General features: G+C 42.1%; 1 non-coding gene across 1 annotated transcript; it reads right to left on the bottom strand.

The window, feature by feature from the left end:
* Positions 1-16530: 16530 nt before the first annotated feature.
* On the bottom strand, positions 16531-16668 carry LOC119927617. The gene has a single exon (XR_005450603.1). It is a non-coding gene; the product is annotated as a small nucleolar RNA SNORA7 (small nucleolar RNA).
* Between the last annotated feature and the right edge of the window lie 256 nt (positions 16669-16924).

Raw genomic sequence — 16924 nt, 5'->3', positions numbered from 1 at the left:
GCCGCCGTGCTGATCGGGAATTTAACTTACCTGCAAAGTTCAGCCTTCATATTGGAGTGACTCTGTAAGTAGAGCGTAAAACATGCCCCACAAAAGCTCTACATGAAACACGCGACACATTTACTTCTGCTATGACATGCATTTTCACTAGGTGTTCTGGATTGAATTCTATCATCGTATCTATTGAGTGCTTACTATGTGCACTGTACTAAGAGCTTGGAAAGTACAATTCAGAAACAAATAGAGACAATCCCTGCCCATAATGGGCTCACAGTCTAGAAGCGGGGAGACAGGCACCAAAACAAGTCAGGGACGTAGAGAAATGGACAGATGAGAGGAGAGAGAGAAAGACACGGAGTGAAAAAGCTAGGGACTCTGAGAGGAGTACATTCAGAGACCCAGTAAAACAGCCAGGGAGCCGGGATGGACAGTGACAAAAGGAGAGAAAAGCAGAGAGAGAGGACACAAACTGGAGCCAGAGACTTGGAGAAAAATATAGTCACAGGCCCGCTGAAACAGCTGGAGAGCAGAGATGGACAGAGACAAGGATTGAGAGAGAGAGACACATTGAAGAAGCCAGAGACAGAGAGATACAGAGACTGAACAAAACAGCCAGAGAACGGGGACAGGTAGAGACACGAGAGAGAAATATAGAAAGTGGAAGTGTTCTGCAAACAATGCAAAGCTCATTTGGCATTCATTCATTCAATCACATTTATTGAGCGCTGACTGTGTGCAGAGCACTGTACTAAGCGCTTGGGAAGTACAAGTTGGCAACATATAGAGATGGTCCCTACCCAACAGTTGGCTCACACTCTAGAATGCACAGGTCCTTGTCTCTCTCGAAGATACTCCCACAATAGCCAGCACTCATTAGTCCCCGCCCTAATCATCATCATCAATCATATTTATTGAGCGCTTACTGTGTGCAGAGCACTGTACTAAGCGCTTGGGAAGTACAAGTTGGCAACATATAGAGAGAGTCCCTACCCAACAGTGAGCTCACAGTCTAAAAGTGGGAGACAGAGAACAAAACCAAACATACTAACAAAATAAAATAAATAGAATAGATATGTACAAGTAAAATAGAGTAATAAATACGTACAAACATATTTACATATATACAGGTGCTGTGGGGAAGGGAAGGAGGTAAGATGGGGGGATGGAGAGGGGGGCGAGGGGGAGAGGAAGGAAGGGGCTCAGTCTGGAAAGGCCTCCTGGAGGAGGTGAGCTCTCAGTAGGGCCTTGAAGGGAGGAAGAGAGCTAGCTTGGCGGGTGGGCAGAGGGAGGGCATTCCAGGCCCGGGGGATGACATGGGCCGAAACAGTCAATCCTCTATAATGCTGGCACAATCCTTTATAATGCTGAAAAAGGGGACTACTACAGTATGGGTTTTCCTAACAAAATAAAATAAATAGAATAGATATGTACAAGTAAAATAAATAGAGGTAATACATAATAATAGAGATAAATAAATAAAGTAAAATAAAATAAAATATTTTTATTTAATAAATTAAAACCAGGGAAGCAGTCACTTTTAAAGTCTTTGAAGTTGCTCTAAATAAAGGCATTACTTCTCATGAACTTTTTAAAGTTGATCTACAAAAAAGTATTAGTTTTCATGAACTTTTTAACAATTTAGGAAATGTAATTTTATCTACGCACTTGTGAAAATACCCTGCTGGAAATGGGTTTTGTGGCTTTACACAGTGTTCACGTCAGCTGACATCCTCTGAGGCGATGTGATTTTAGAGGCTTATTTCTCAATAGGAACCAGACTTTAAGAATAGGTATCTATTCACTAAATAACTGTTCACTTAGGGATTAAAGACATACTCAATTCTTAGAAATTTGAAATTTCTGCAAACCACAGTTGTTAATCAGTCGTATTTATTGAGCACTTACTGTGTACTATACTAAGCAATTGATAGAGTTAAAACAAAGGGTGGCTGCCCACAGTGACCTGGCAAACTTCTCTCCGAAGAATTTTTGTATCCTTATTGGGCATTTTGTTCAACTTCTTTCTTGCCACAAAATAATAACACTTGAGAAGCAGCGTGGCTTAGTGGAAAGAGCTTTGGAGTCAGAGGTCAAGGGTTCAAATTCCGGCTCCGCCAATTGTCAGCTGTGTGACTTTGGGTGAGTCACTTAACTTCTCTGTGCCTTAGTTCCCTCATCTGTAAAATGGGGATTAAGACTGTAAGCCCCCCATGGGACAACCTGATCACCTTGTAGCCTCCCCAGTGCTTAGTAAGCGCTTAATAAATGTCATTATTATTCTTATTATTTGCATTCCTCAGGATGATGAGATTTTATTGATCACATATCATTTGGGTGACTTTTGCGGAAGCAACAGCTCAGTCTAGTGAAAGGAGCACAGGCCTGGGAGCCAGAGGACCTGAATTCTAATCCCGTCTCTGCCAAATGCTTGCTATGTGACCCTGGGCCAGTCACTTAACTTCTCTGTGCCTCAATTCTCCTACTTAGACTGGGAGCCCTTTGTGGGACAGGGACGATGTCCAACAACATTAACTTGTATCTACCCCAGTGTCTAGAACGGTGTTTGACCCGTAGTAAGTACTTAACAAATACCATAAAATAAAATAAAAAATATAATCAGAATCCAGGTCCCTCCAGGGGCTGGATCCACTCGACTGTCTTGTCCCTGGCAGTTGTCTGGGCTCTTTCTTTTTCATCTCACCTCAGCAGTTCAGCCCCTTTCCTCTCCTACAACAGGCCCCTACCAATGTACTTGGATACCGCCCCTGACTATTTATTTTTTACTCTATTTATTTACTTATTTATTTTATTTGTACATATCTATTCTATTTATTTTATTTTGTTAGTATGTCTGGTTTTGTTCTCTGTCTCCCCCTTTTAGACCGTGAGCCCACTGTTGGGTAGGGACTGTCTCTATATGTTGCCAATTTGTACTTCCCAAGCGCTTAGTACAGTGCTCTGCACATAGTAAGCACTCAATAAATACGATTGATTGATTGATTGACTATTCCTCCCAGAATTAGCTGCCTCGAGTGCCCAGTGCCGCCACCCAACTAAAGATGGAAAGGCCAGGGCAGAATGCCCAGTACTTGGGCTACTAGGGAAGCAAGGCGGCCTACTTGTAAGACCACAGGCCTGGTAGAGGACCTGGGTTCTAATCAAACTCCACTACTTTTTGCTGAGTGACTTTGGGCAAATCTCTTCACTTCTCTGTGCTTCAATTTCCTCATCTGTAGAATGAGAATAATAATAATAATGACATTTATTAAGTGCTTCCTGAAAGCACTGTTCTAAGCACTGGGGAGGTTACAAGGCTATCAGGTTGTCCCACGCAGGGCTCACAGTCTTAATCCCCATTTTACAGATGAGGTAACTGAGGCACAGAGAAGTTGTGACTTGCCCAAAGTCACACAGGTGACAAGTGGCGGAGTTATGATTTGAACCCATGATCTCTGACTTCAAAACCATGCTCTTTCCACTGAGCCACGCTGGAGGATCATCATCATCAATCGTATTTATTGAGCGCTTACTGTGTGCAGAGCACTGTACTAAGCACTTGGGAAGTACAAGTTGGGAACAAATAGAGACAGTCCCTACCCAACAGTGGGCTCATAGCCTAAAAGGGGGAGACAGAGAACAAAATCAAACATACTAACAAAATAAAATAAATAGAATAGATATGTACAAGTAAAATAGAGTAACATATATGTACAAACGTATATACATCCTACTCCCTCCTAATCAGAGTGTGAGCCCCAGGTGAGATGGGGACAGTGCCCAACCTGATGATCCTGTATTTACCCCAGTGCTCAATACAGTGCTCAGCACATAGGAAGTGCTTACCAAATACCATGATTATTATCAATTATTTTTATCACTTGGACCACACAAGGGATAGCCAGGCAAAGATGAGACGGTGGCCCCTGCCAGTTCTGTGCCAGCGTCGGGAACTGAAAACCAAGTTGAATAGCGATTGCTTAGACATAGTGTCAGTGATCCTCAACTTGAGACTTTGAGTACTGATGAGTGGCCCTGCCAACATTTCTAAAAACACCCTTTGGGAGTTTGGCCACATCAGTTCCAACTTTCAAACACCAGCTTCTTTATAGCTGTAACTCCATTTTTTTTTGTAGCATTTAAGTGTTAATGATGTGCCAGGTACTGTACTAAATGCTGGGGTAGATACAAGTCATTCAGATTGGACCCAGTTCCTGTTCCACGTGGAGCTCACAGTCTTAATTCCTGTTTTACAGATAAGGTAACTGAAGCACAGAAGAGAGCAGTGATTTGCCCAAGGTCACAAGGCAGACACGAGGCAGAGCCAGGTTTAGAACTCAGACCTTCTGACTCGTAGGCCTATGCTCTATTCACTAAGCCACGCTGCTTCCATTTACTGTCATTGTCTTAACCCTATTAATATGTGGTTTTTTGCACAACCTCTTGAGATAACAATTTACACGTCTTTATGAATCGGCTTGTGAAGAAATGTTTCCTTTCGTTTGTTTTGAATCTTTTCAAGCTTCAGTGAGTCCCCTTTAACCCTAGTACTGTGGGGCTTAGTGAGCAGATTATGATCGGTAATGATCCACTAATCAACGGTATTTATTGAGCACTTACCATGCGCAGAGCACCGTACTAAGCACTTGGGTGAGTTTTATACATTAGATTTGGTAGATAGACATGCTCCCTCCCCACAAGGAATAGCAGAGAAGCAACGTGGCCTAGAAGATAGAGCCCAAGTCTGGGAGTCAAAAGGACCTGGGTTTGAATCCTGCCTCCACCACTTGTCTACTTGGCTACTGGGCAAATCATTTCACTTCTCTGTGCCAGTTACCTCATCTGCAAAATGGGAATTCAGACTATAAGCCCTATGTGGGACAGGGACTGTGTCCGACCTGTTTAACTTGTGTCCAGTCCAGTGCTTAGAACAATGCCTGGCACATAGCAAGCGCTTAACGGATACCATAAAAAAAGGAGCTTGCAATCCACTGGAAGAGACAGATATTAAAATAAATGGCAGATAGGGGAAGCAACAGAGTATAACAATATATACATAAATGTTGTGCGGGCGGGGTGGTAGGAATATTAGTAATGGTATCAATTGAGTGCTTATTGTGTACAGTGCACTGTACTAAACGCTTGGCAGGGTATTAGACCACCGAGTTTGTAGACATAATCCCTGCCCACATGGAGCTCACAAAGAATCACATCCAACCAAGGGATGAATATATTTAAATGGTAGTTCTCAAATTATTTTGTGAATTATTTTGTATCCTATTATCCCACCTACTTGCTTCTATCATTCCTATTGGAGTAAATTATATCCACAAAGGTAATACAAGTAGACATTATGTTATCTTTGCCCATACCTGTCCGGCAAAGTTTTGTGAAGCTATAATAGAAGTCTTCTCCACAGGCTGACTGTAATTCAGTGTTGTCGAGTGATATTTAAACCTGAAAATTGTCTGGATTTCTGTGCCAATGTCCATTACAGCTGAAATGACCCTCACATTTTGACTTCTATACAATATCTTCCTGACAAATCTTTCATTCAGGGATGGTTGAGAATCCTCCAGAGACACACTAATTGCTTGTGACATGTAGCAGTCTTTTTGAACAACGGCTTTTTCCCGGTGAGCAAGTAACACTCTATCATTCGGAAAGGACGTTGCTACAAAACATTTTTGCCGATTCTTGCTTTCCACTCAGGCGGCATAATCACAGATAGCTGAGTTGGGCCATGACTGTCCAAACACATTGTCTTCAGCATGAACAAGGTGTTACATTGGATCCCGAAATAATTCAGCAGTAAGAGTACAATGATTTATTTTGTGGGCATATTAATCTTGCTGAAACTAAGCAATACATTTTAGACAGCAAATCTTGCCAAAGACCTGTCAGACCTATATTAAGTGGTTTATATGAAACTCTTCCCGTAATATACCTGTCCCATTGATCTCTCAGCCCACTAACCTTTGGGTAGATTAATTCAAGAAGTCTGTATTATATGCCTAAAATCTCTTGGTCAGCATTTAGGTAAGCAAATTGTGTTTTAGATGGTCTAGGAGTGGAAGAGTCTCTACCTCACCTACCACCTAACTTCCAGCAATATTCTCTTTGTCTTCAGGAAGAATTTAACATAGCTGTTCACCCAGGAAATTGAGGCAAAAGTTCAGAATTCGGTGACTGCACAGCCAAAATGTTCACTTTTAAATTCCTACCCCTTTTCCCCAATATCATACCATTCTTACAGCCAGTCACCTGCACCTCCCATTCTTCCAGCATGCTGGGAACAAAACCCTCACTGTAAATGAGCATTTGTGATTTCCTCAAGCATCGCATAAGGTAAAGCCTAGTAAGTAGGAACAAAGGTGGTAAAGATGTTTGCAATTCTGAGAATTGATATTCTGCATAGGCATTGAGCAACAGGGTTGTGGAAGACAACTGATTAATATTTGGGAAGAAAAACCAGAAAGATCGTGGAAGGAAATGCTCATCATCATTTGAGCTTGGGGGAAGGAGTCAGGGAGAGAAGTGAATTGCTTATCCTTCTTCAGATTTTTATGGTACAGAAAAATCCACCACCTTACACAGCAAAATCACTAAGGCACTACACTCATCCACTTTCCCTAGAGACGGCAACATTAAAAGCACAATTTTTTCAGGTCTACTTCATTTGAGTATTAGTTGAGGGAGAGGAGGTTAATTAATCTGTTTTACTCCGTGTTTGATAACATCTGTGGGTGATTATTTGTGCTTTGAGTTGCCCAATTAGTTCCTCCCAAGGACTTTCAAATCAAACTATTCAGCATCTCTTAATATTCCAGGAGAGAACAGTTTAGCGGAAACACAGGTAAGAAGAATATTTGATTCTCCCATTCTTTTATCCCAATGAGTCAAGGGTCAACAAGGAGGAAAAATCTTCAAGGAATATCAGCAAGGTGCACATTTTGATTACGCCATTCTTGTTGAGCTGTAGGAAGGAACATCTGAATTCCGGCTTTCAAGCCATCTCCCATTTCTCCCTCTTTCCTGTCAGCTCAGTATAGACGGGGAGCATGTCTGCTAAGTCTGCTGTATTGTACTCTCCCAAGCACTTAGTACAGTGCTCTGCACCTAGTAAGCACTCAGTAAATAGCACTGTGATTGATATGAGGCATCAAAATACTGAAAAGGACCCTTTGAATCGTTATTTTTTCGCTGATACAAAGTCTTTTCAGTATTATCTCTGAACTCAGTTTTGAATCCTGAAGATGTCTCCTAAGTGATTCTCTGAATAGATTAAGGTCGATTAATTCCACTGATATTGCCAACACTGCAGTTCGTTGCAGCTGCCGTTATAATCATTCATTAATGAATTTATTTTTTACCTGCCAGATAGTATTTTATATTCCATCAATAAATCTCCATATAACTAGAAAAATAGGGTAAGAGAATAAGAGAGAAGCAGCGTGCCTTAATGGAAAGAGCCCAGGCTTGGGAGTCAGAGGCCATGGGTTCTAATCCCAGCTCCGCAACTTGTCAGCCATGTGACTTTGGGCAAGTCACTTAACTTCTCTGTGCCTCAGTTACCTCATCTGTAAAATGGGATGAAGACTCTGAGCCCCACGTGGGACAGCCTGATCACCTTGTTTCTATCCCAGCACTTAGAACAGTGCTTGGCACATAGTAAGTGCTTAACAAATACCATCATTATTAAAATAAATTGCCAGGTCTCCTCATTTTTCCTCAGGATGGGAGAAGTCCAGTATACCTTGATCTATTCGTGGGGAATGGTAATCAGGTATGAATGTAAAGGTGAAGAAGATGTATGTCACTAATTTGTAAACACTAGTCTGTAAACTCCTTTTAGGCAGATTTCTTGTCTACATACTCACTTCTATTGTACTCGCCCAAGCACTTAGTACTGTGCTCTGAACTCAGTAAGCATTCCATAAAGGCCACTTATTGTAATTCACATAAATGCAACCGTGTTTGTTATCCTAAGGCCGTTCCATAGTCTGATTTTCTAATCATATCTGTATGTATTTAAATGTGTGTTTGTGTGTGGAGAGAGTGAGAACAAAAGAGTGACAGAGCATTTTACTTTCTCAAGTGCTTAGTGGAGTGCTCTGCATACAATAAGCACTTGATAACATACCATCAATCCATGTTTTTACTAATAATAATTGATGGCATTTGTTAAGCACTTACTATGGGCAAAGCACTGTTCCAAGTGCTGGGGGGATACAAGGTGATCAGGTTGTCCCACGGGGTGCTCACAGTCTTAGTCCCCATTTTACAGATGGAGGCACAGAGAAGTTGTGACTTGCCCAAAGTCACACAGCCGACAATTGGTGGAGCCAGGATTTGAACCCATGACCTCTGACTTCCAAGCCAGTGCTCTTTCCACTGAGCCACGGATAAAGCAGTCAAACCCATATCTTCTGTCCTTTGGTTATTATGGAAGTTGTTACCCACACTCAGTTGTAAGGCCCAAAGTTTTGGAAGTGTTCTTCCACCTAAGCAGTACGTCCTTTTTTTTCAGTGCCTGGAGCTGCTTAATCTCGAAGGTGCAGGAAATGAATGAGTCAGAAAGAAAATGAGGGAGATTCCAGTTTCTAAGAATAGGGACTAGGGGAGTTTTGGGCTCCAGAATGCTCCAGAATGTCTATGTGCCCTTCGACCTCCCGACTCATACTGGGCTGCCAAGCTTTGTTCTGAGCGCCAATTTTACAGAAAAACATCAGAAAGCAGATTGGAAAAAAAAATGCACCTCTTTATGGACTCTTCGTGTACTTGAAAGACCTCAAAGCACCAATCATTTGCACCTGTACTATTTCCAGGCAGTTCGAAGCTAATTGTAAAAAGGTTCTGAAATGCTGCCAACAGCACATGTGCACTGGAGATAAAATGTAATAGCAATTAATCCAATCATCTCTGATTTAACGTTAATTTAACCCAGTGGATTATGGCTTGTTTTGTGTGCAACTGTGTTGATCCTGCCGCATCTCGGAGAGCCCCCGAATCAATCAAGTCCCAATCCCTAATTGCAGGCAAAATGGAGAATTCCACTCAGCGGGGCCCCTTCTCTGGAGTATCTATTCCTCTCGAGGAAGAAAGGCAAGTCAAGAAAAGCATCATCTTTAATAGCAGGCTGCTGAAATTGCAGCTCCCAGTGTCAGGATTAGCAATGAGGTGCGACAAACTGGTCGCAGGCCGGTTCGTACCAGGAATGAATTATGAAGGGGACAGTGGGAGAAAGCAAGTGAAATTGCTTTTGCTACTTTCCTCAGTAAATAGTGAGGAACACAACAACTTGACAGCCCTTTATTTTCATTACAGACCATGTGAGGAAGGTGAAAAACCATCGGGACCGCTACAGTTGCAAACAAATACCAAATTGTCCCTATGGGTCCTATTCAGTCGTCTTTAGGGAATGGGTTCCATAGTCAGTTTTTTGAAACCGGGTGTAACTTTATAAAGTTTCCTGGGAGCGCAATTCACTTCCCAAGCCTTCGATTCGGAACAGGTCTGGGTCTCTCGTTGCGAGCTTAAATCAGAAAAGATATCACCTCGTTTCATAAACAAACACAGAGTTAGATTGTAGTTTGGTCTGATTTAAAAATTAATTAATAGACACCTCACATAAAATGCTACTGTGTTTTCTTTCACCGTTTTTCCTTTTTCTTGCAAATGAGAATAATTAACTGTTCTTTTGTCAGTGTCATTTGTTTTCAAGGAATTAAACACCACCTTGTTTCCCGGAACAAGAATTCAACTGTCATAATTATAGCTGTATTTCAGAAGCAAAAAAAAAAAATTCATAATTTATGGCAGATTGTTCACATGTGAGATAGGTTTAAATGTCTTTGAAAGTAAATTGTGGCATGTTATGAAGGGCCTTTGCCATCACTATAATTGATTTATAATTTTGCATTTAAATTTAACAACATTCATCCATTGTTCTGATACTATATAATTCTCTGGCAGGGGCCTTCTGAGGATTATGTATGTTTCACTGATCACCACGTTACAGTTATTAGAGAAGCAGCATGGCTCAGTGGAAAGAGTGTGGGGTTGGGAGTCCAAGGTCATGGGTTCAAATCCCAGCTCCGCCACTTGTCAGCTGTGTGACCTTGAGCAAGCCACTTAACTTCTCTGTGCCTCAGTTCCCTCATCTGTAAAATGGGGATTAAGACTGTAAGCCCCACGTGGGACAACCTGATCACCTTGTATCTCCCCAGCACTTAGAACAGTGCTTCGCATATAGTAAGCACTTAACAAATGCTATCATTATTATTATTATTATAGTGATAAGAATAATAATAAAATTGTTAAAAAGTTTAAAAAGAGACTAATATCAGTCCTAAAATCACCCAAGTTAGAGATTGGAGCTGACTGTGGCCCAAGAAAAAAAGTTGTTTCAGATGGACTTCATTTGAATCATATAAACATCAAGCTACTGGGAAAATAAGATTAAACTGCTGCCAAAGGTACAGTTAAACACATGTAAATAAGGAAACTCAGAGCTAAGATTTAACTACTCTACTTTGCTAAGGAGAAATCCCATAATTATTTAAAATTTAACAGAAATTAAATAAAATGAATGGTGTTACCCTTTCTTATGCTCCATCCATAGTCACCCGCAACAGATGTAGATGCTATGAGAATTCTTAAATAGAAAGATTGTTAGATCATCTGGGACAAAGGTGGATTCAGCCTATTAGTTGTTATACTATCCCCTAAACTCCATGAGGAGATTGATATTTGGATTTAAACATGGTTTTCTAATGCACATAATGGAGAGTCAGGACACATACATCTCAGAAACATTCATTCATTCATTCAATTGTATTTATTGAGCACTTATTGAGTGCAGAGCACTGTACTAAGAGCTTGGGAAGTACAAATCGGCAATGTATAGAGACGGTCCCTACCCAACAACGGGCTCACAGTCTAGAAGGAGGAGACAGACAACAAAACACAGACTGTCAGGTTGGGATCATTATGAAAAAGTTACCGTAACTAATTTATTCATCTTCCATTACTGGTATCAATCAGGACTGTGGGTTTTAGTGACTGTGGTCTTGGAAAATAACAACATTTGGCATACAGAAGTGAAGTCATGATTGACTTCATCTGAAATATTCTGGCTTTTGTCGGTTTAAGTGAAAACATTTGTTTAAATGCATAGTGGTTTGATTTATGGCTTAAAAAAAGAAAGCATTTCACACAAAAACATGATTTCACTACCCAGTAATTTGATAAACATATTTTGTAAGTTTTTCCATTTTTCTGTGATCTGGAAAACAGTTGCTCGGTACCGTCGCCTCTCACGTTTTAAATTCGTGTGGAGTGCATATTAGAGGCCTGCTTCTGGATCTCCTTGAAAAGCAGTGTCACCTAACGGAAAGGGAATGGGCCCAAGAGTCAGGGGACATGGATTCTAATTCTGGCTCCGCCACTTCTCTGCTGAGTGACCTAGGGCAAGTCACTTAACTTCTCTGTGCCTCAGTTACCTCATCCTTAAAATGGGGATTATGACTGTGAGCCCCATGTGGGACCCAGACTGTGTCCAACGTGATTTGCCTGTTTCCCCCACAGTGCTTAGTGCAGTATAACTTGTCTGCTGCGAGATCTTGGGCCAGTCACTTTTTTCCTCTGTGCCTCAGTTATCTCACATGTAAAATGGGGATTAAAGCTGTGAGTCCGCTGTGGGAGTTGGAATGCGTCCAACCTGATTCCCTCGTATCTATCCAGTGTCTTGCACATAATAGGCCTTTAATAAATACCTTTAAAAAAAAAGAATTGGGAAAAGAGAAAACTCTGGAGGAAGAAATGATAGAAGACGATACCTTTAAAAAAAAAAAGAATTGGGAAAAGAGAAAACTCTGTTTGGAGGAAGAAATGATAGAAGACATATAGGTGAGTTAGAGCCCTGCCAGGAGGAAAACACCTTATTTCTCACATTTAACCTCTGAGCCAACCCCTGTACATAGCCGTTCAGATCGGGAGGACTACAGATCTTCCCTCTGCACAGTTCCTCACCCCCATCTAAGTAGAGGTGCAGGGAGGAGATGTTCTGAGATTAAAAATAACTCGGGTTATACATCCATTTGACCCCAGGGCTTTCTGCCGACTACCAGAGACGGACAATTTTACTGTAGACACCTGTCTACATACAGCTGCATTGCCAGCTCTCAGTCCCCGGAAAACAAGGCTGGATTTAAAACCCCTGACCGGAAAACAAGGCTGGATTTAAAACCCCTGACCTCAAGGTGATATGTTCTGAACTCCATTACAGATCCTCCATGCCACCCTTTTGTCAGTCACCATTCTCCGAGAGTAGTGATTCGATAAAATGATTTATCAGATGCTGAACAAAAATAAATGGTAATGCAATTCAGTGTCTATTGAGGAGGTGTTAGATCTTCTACCAGCATTATGAATCATATTCTTCATTGTTTATTTTGCCTTTCTCTTTATCTCTCCCTCTCTCTGCCCCCCCTTCCCCTCCACATATTCACACATGCACACATTTGGGCATGCAATTTCCTTTCTTATGGTATTGGCCTGATTAATAATAATGATAAGAACGTTGGCATTTGTTAAGCACTTACTATGTGCCAAGCACTGTTTTAAGCATTGGAGGGGATACAAGGTAATCAAGGTTGTCCCACGTGGAGCTCACAGTCTTAATCCCCATTTTATAGATGAGGTAACTGAGGCCCAGAGAAGTGAAGTGACTTGCACAAAGTCACACAGCTGACAAGCACTTAGTACAGTGCTCTGCACACAGTAAGCGCTCAATAAATACGATTGCATGAATGAAGTGGTGGAGCTGGGATTAGAACCCATGACCTCTGACTCCCAAGCTGGGGCTCTTTCCACTGAGCCATGCTGCTGCCTGTGGAGATACTGAAATGTAATGGGACATTTTGCTTTGATCACAAATCATCTTCCTTTTCAGCATTCATCAAAAATATATTTCATTCTATCCAAACCCCAGGCAGAGGTTATTATCCATTCCAGTGTCTGCTTATTTCAATGCTAACAAGTGATCCTTTTAAAATAAAAAAAAACAAAAAAAAAAACCCAACTCCAGCTATGTAGAATTACCATCATTCTCCAAAACTGTTTAGGCTCCTTGACCAGAAGAGGCATTTAGCTATGTCATCCATGATGTATTGCACATTTAATTGTGCTATGCGGCTACTCAAAAAGCATTCAGAAGTCATCATTTAGCGTTAATATCCCAGGGCAGTCCAAGGTCACAGTACATTAAAAACTAATTCCCAGTGGTTCGAGGATGCATTTTTCATATATGGAGTACCATAATTCTTTTATGATAAAGGTAATAGTGGTGTCGCAGGAGGATAAGGAACAAGATATCCGGAATATCCATCATTAGCCCTATTGTAAAAATGGCAAGGTTGGACATTTGTTCTCTTCTTAGCTTCATACGTGGCTAATTTCTATTAAACACTACTGACCACATTAACCTTTCACGCATATGACGGGCTGGGTTTTAAAGAATCAACTGTTTTCATTTCTTTTCAGCCGATGGTTCCTCCAATCACAAGCAGGTCGATCATTACTCAATCCCGTCCCTCAGAGATGTCTCTCTATTAATTTCCCTCTAGCCTCTCAACAACCTGCCCTTTTTAGCAAAATAGGTATTTTGATCACCTGTCTCAGAGGAATGCTGCTGGAAATTGTAAAATGATCCCTAGAGGCTTCAAAGTTGTATCAGTATGCATCCCGCCTTCTACTTGGACTGTTAGCCCCATGTGGGATAGAGACCATGTCTGACGATTATCTTATACCTACCCCAGTGCTTTGTACAGTGCTTGCCACATAGTAGGTGCTTAACAAGGAAGTGCTTGAAGTGGCATGCCCCATAGCTCAGCGGAAAGAGCATGGTCTTTGGAGTCAGAGATCATGAGTTTGAATTCTGGTTCCACCACATAATAATAATAATAATGGCATTTGTTAAGCACTTACTATGTGCAAAGCGCTGTTCTAAGCGCTGGGGAGTTTACAAGGTGATCAGGTTGTCCCACGGGGGCTCACAGTCTTAATCCCCATTTACAGATGAGGTAACTGAGGCCCAGAGAAGTGAAGTGACTTGCCCAAAGTCACACAGCTGACAAGTGGCAGAGCCGGGATTTGAACCCATGGCCCCTGACTCCAAAGCCCGGGCTCTTTCCACTGAGCCATGCTGCTTCCCACCACATGTCTGCTGTGTGACCTTGGGCAAGTCACTTAACTTCTCGGAGCCTCAGTTACCTCATCTGTAAAATGGGGATGAAGACTGTGAGCCCCCTGTGGGACAACCTGATCACCTTGTATCCCCCCAGCACTTAGAACAGTGCTTTGCACATAGTAAGCGCTTAACAAATGCTATTATTATTATCATTATTATTATTATTAGTGAAAAGACCATGGGCCTGGGAGTCAGAGTTCGTGGGTTCTAATCCCTGGTCTGCCACGTGACTTGCCATGTGACCTTGGGTAAGTCACTTCACTTCTCTATGCCTCAATTACCACATCTGTAAAATGGGGATCAAGATTGTAAGCCCCATGAGGGACGAGGACTGTGTCCAACCTGTTTAGCTTGTATCTATCCCAGTGCTTAGGAAAGTGCTTGGCACATAGTAAGTACTGAACAAATACCACAATTATTATTATTAACAAATGTCATTATTATTATTACTTTTGTTATTATTATCTTCCTATGAATTATAATGATGGCATTTATTAAGCGCTTACTATGTGCAAAGTTCCACGTGGGGCTCACAGTCTTAATCCCCCTTTCACAGATGAGGTAACTGGGGCACAGAGAAGTTAAGTGGCTTGCCCAGAGTCATACAGCTGACAGTTGGCAGAGCAGGGATTTGAACCCAAGACCTCGGACTCCAAAGCCCGGGCTCTTTCCACTGAGTCACGCTGCTTCTCTATTGATGCCTGATTGCGGCAGGAGAATTTGCGTACTCTAATAAAGCTTAGAGCTATCATCATCAATCGTATTTATTGAGCGCTTACTATGTGCAGAACACTGTACTAAGTGCTTGGGAAGTATAAATTGGCAACATATAGAGAGAGTCCCTACCCAACAGTGGGCTCGCAGTCTAAATATAGGGTTACCCAGAATGGAAAGGTCTAAGCCGAAGCATCAAAGTCAATTCCCAGCAGCAGCGTGGGAAAGGGTCAGAGGCAGATGATCGAGTGATCAAAGTGTTGATCAAAGACAACGGCAGAGACTCAAGTTTTTACTGCGTGGAAGAAGGCAATGATAAACCATTTCTTTATCTTTACCAAGAGAACTGTCAGAATGACTTTATGACAGAAGATGGGACCTTCTGAAGAGGGTGATTTCAAGGAGTCGCTATGGGTCAGAAATGACTCAACAGCATTCATTTCATTCATTCAATCATATTAATTGAGCGCTTACTGTGTGCAGAGCACTGTACTAAGTGCTTGGGAAGTACAAGTCGGCAACAGATAGAAACGGTCCCTACCCAACAACGGGCTCTCAGTCTAGAAGGGGGAGACAGACAACAAAACGTAACAAGTAGACAGGTGTCCAAATCATCAGAACAAATAGAATTATAGCTGTACAAATAGAGCTATATAATATGAAGAAGCATAGGAGTACTCGATGAAAGGAAGAAAATGCTCGAAATGTTAGACAGAAGCAGACCCTAAGGCATCCAGCCTGAACTCCTGGTGAAAGTCATTGATGACTGGGAAAACTAATTTCCATCCAAGTCTCTGTACTCACAAATGAAAGCCTGTTTAATCCCATTTGCTGACTGAAAGGAGCTACACCATAGGATGACACTCCCTGAAGACAGTTCTGAGGGCTACTGTCCAATAACGTTCAAGGGCATAACCCTAAATTCAAACCTACTTCTGCTCCATGGCTTTCCCTAGTCGTGTCTTCTCTTATGCCGTCGAGTCGATTCTGAACCATAGCGACACAACGGACACATCTCTCCCAGAATGGCCCCCTCTCCATCTGCAATCGTTCTGGTAGTGTATCCATAGAGTTTTCTTGGTAAAAATCTGGAAGTGGTTTACCATTGCCTCCTTCCACGCAGTAAACTTGAGTCTCTGCCCTCTGGCTAGCTCTCTTCCTCCCTTCAAGGCCCTACTGAGAGCTCATCTCCTCCAGGAGGCCTTCCCAGACTGAGCCCGTTCCTTCCTCTCCCCCTCGTCCCCCTCTCCATCCCCCGCATCTTACCTCCTTCCCTTCCCCACAGCACCTGTATATATGTATATATGTTTGTACATATTTATTACTCTATTTTACTTGTACATATCTATTCTATTTATTTTATTTTGTTAGTATGTTTGGTTTTGTTCTCTGTCTCCCCCTTCTAGACTGTGAGCCCACTGTTGGGTAGGGACTGTCTGTATATGTTGCCAACTTGTACTTCAAAAGTGCTTAGTACAGTGCTCTGCACACAGTAAGCGCTCAATAAATATGATTGATGATGATGATGATGGACCCATGCTGCTGCTGCCCAGCATGGGTGAGTTTTAACTTGTAGCAGATTGCCTTCCACTCACTAGCCACTGGCCAAGCTAGGAATGGAATGGGTAGGCCTCTGCTTGACTCTCCCTCCCATAGCCAAGACTCGTAGAGTACTGGAAACTCTCCAGGTGTGACTCTGAGAGGGGTGCTTTCCTTAGTGCCATCCACAAACCTTCATTGGTACCACTTTCATCAAAATGGAAAAGCCGGGTTCCAGTTTCCCTCTTCAATAGTCCGCACTTCCTCATGGTTGATTTCTCCCTCCATGGTCCCCGCCTCTGAGGTCTTCTGAATTGACTGAGGTTTGAAATCCCCTGCCTCCTCCTCTCTCTGGACGCTAGTGCCTCTGGAAATAAAGGAAGGATACAAAGGAATGCAAAGGATGATAGGAGATGCAAGTCC

This window comes from Tachyglossus aculeatus, chromosome 4, assembly GCF_015852505.1.
Source record: "Tachyglossus aculeatus isolate mTacAcu1 chromosome 4, mTacAcu1.pri, whole genome shotgun sequence".
NCBI lineage: Eukaryota > Metazoa > Chordata > Mammalia > Monotremata > Tachyglossidae > Tachyglossus > Tachyglossus aculeatus.
This window is presented reverse-complemented; position numbering and strand designations above follow the sequence as displayed.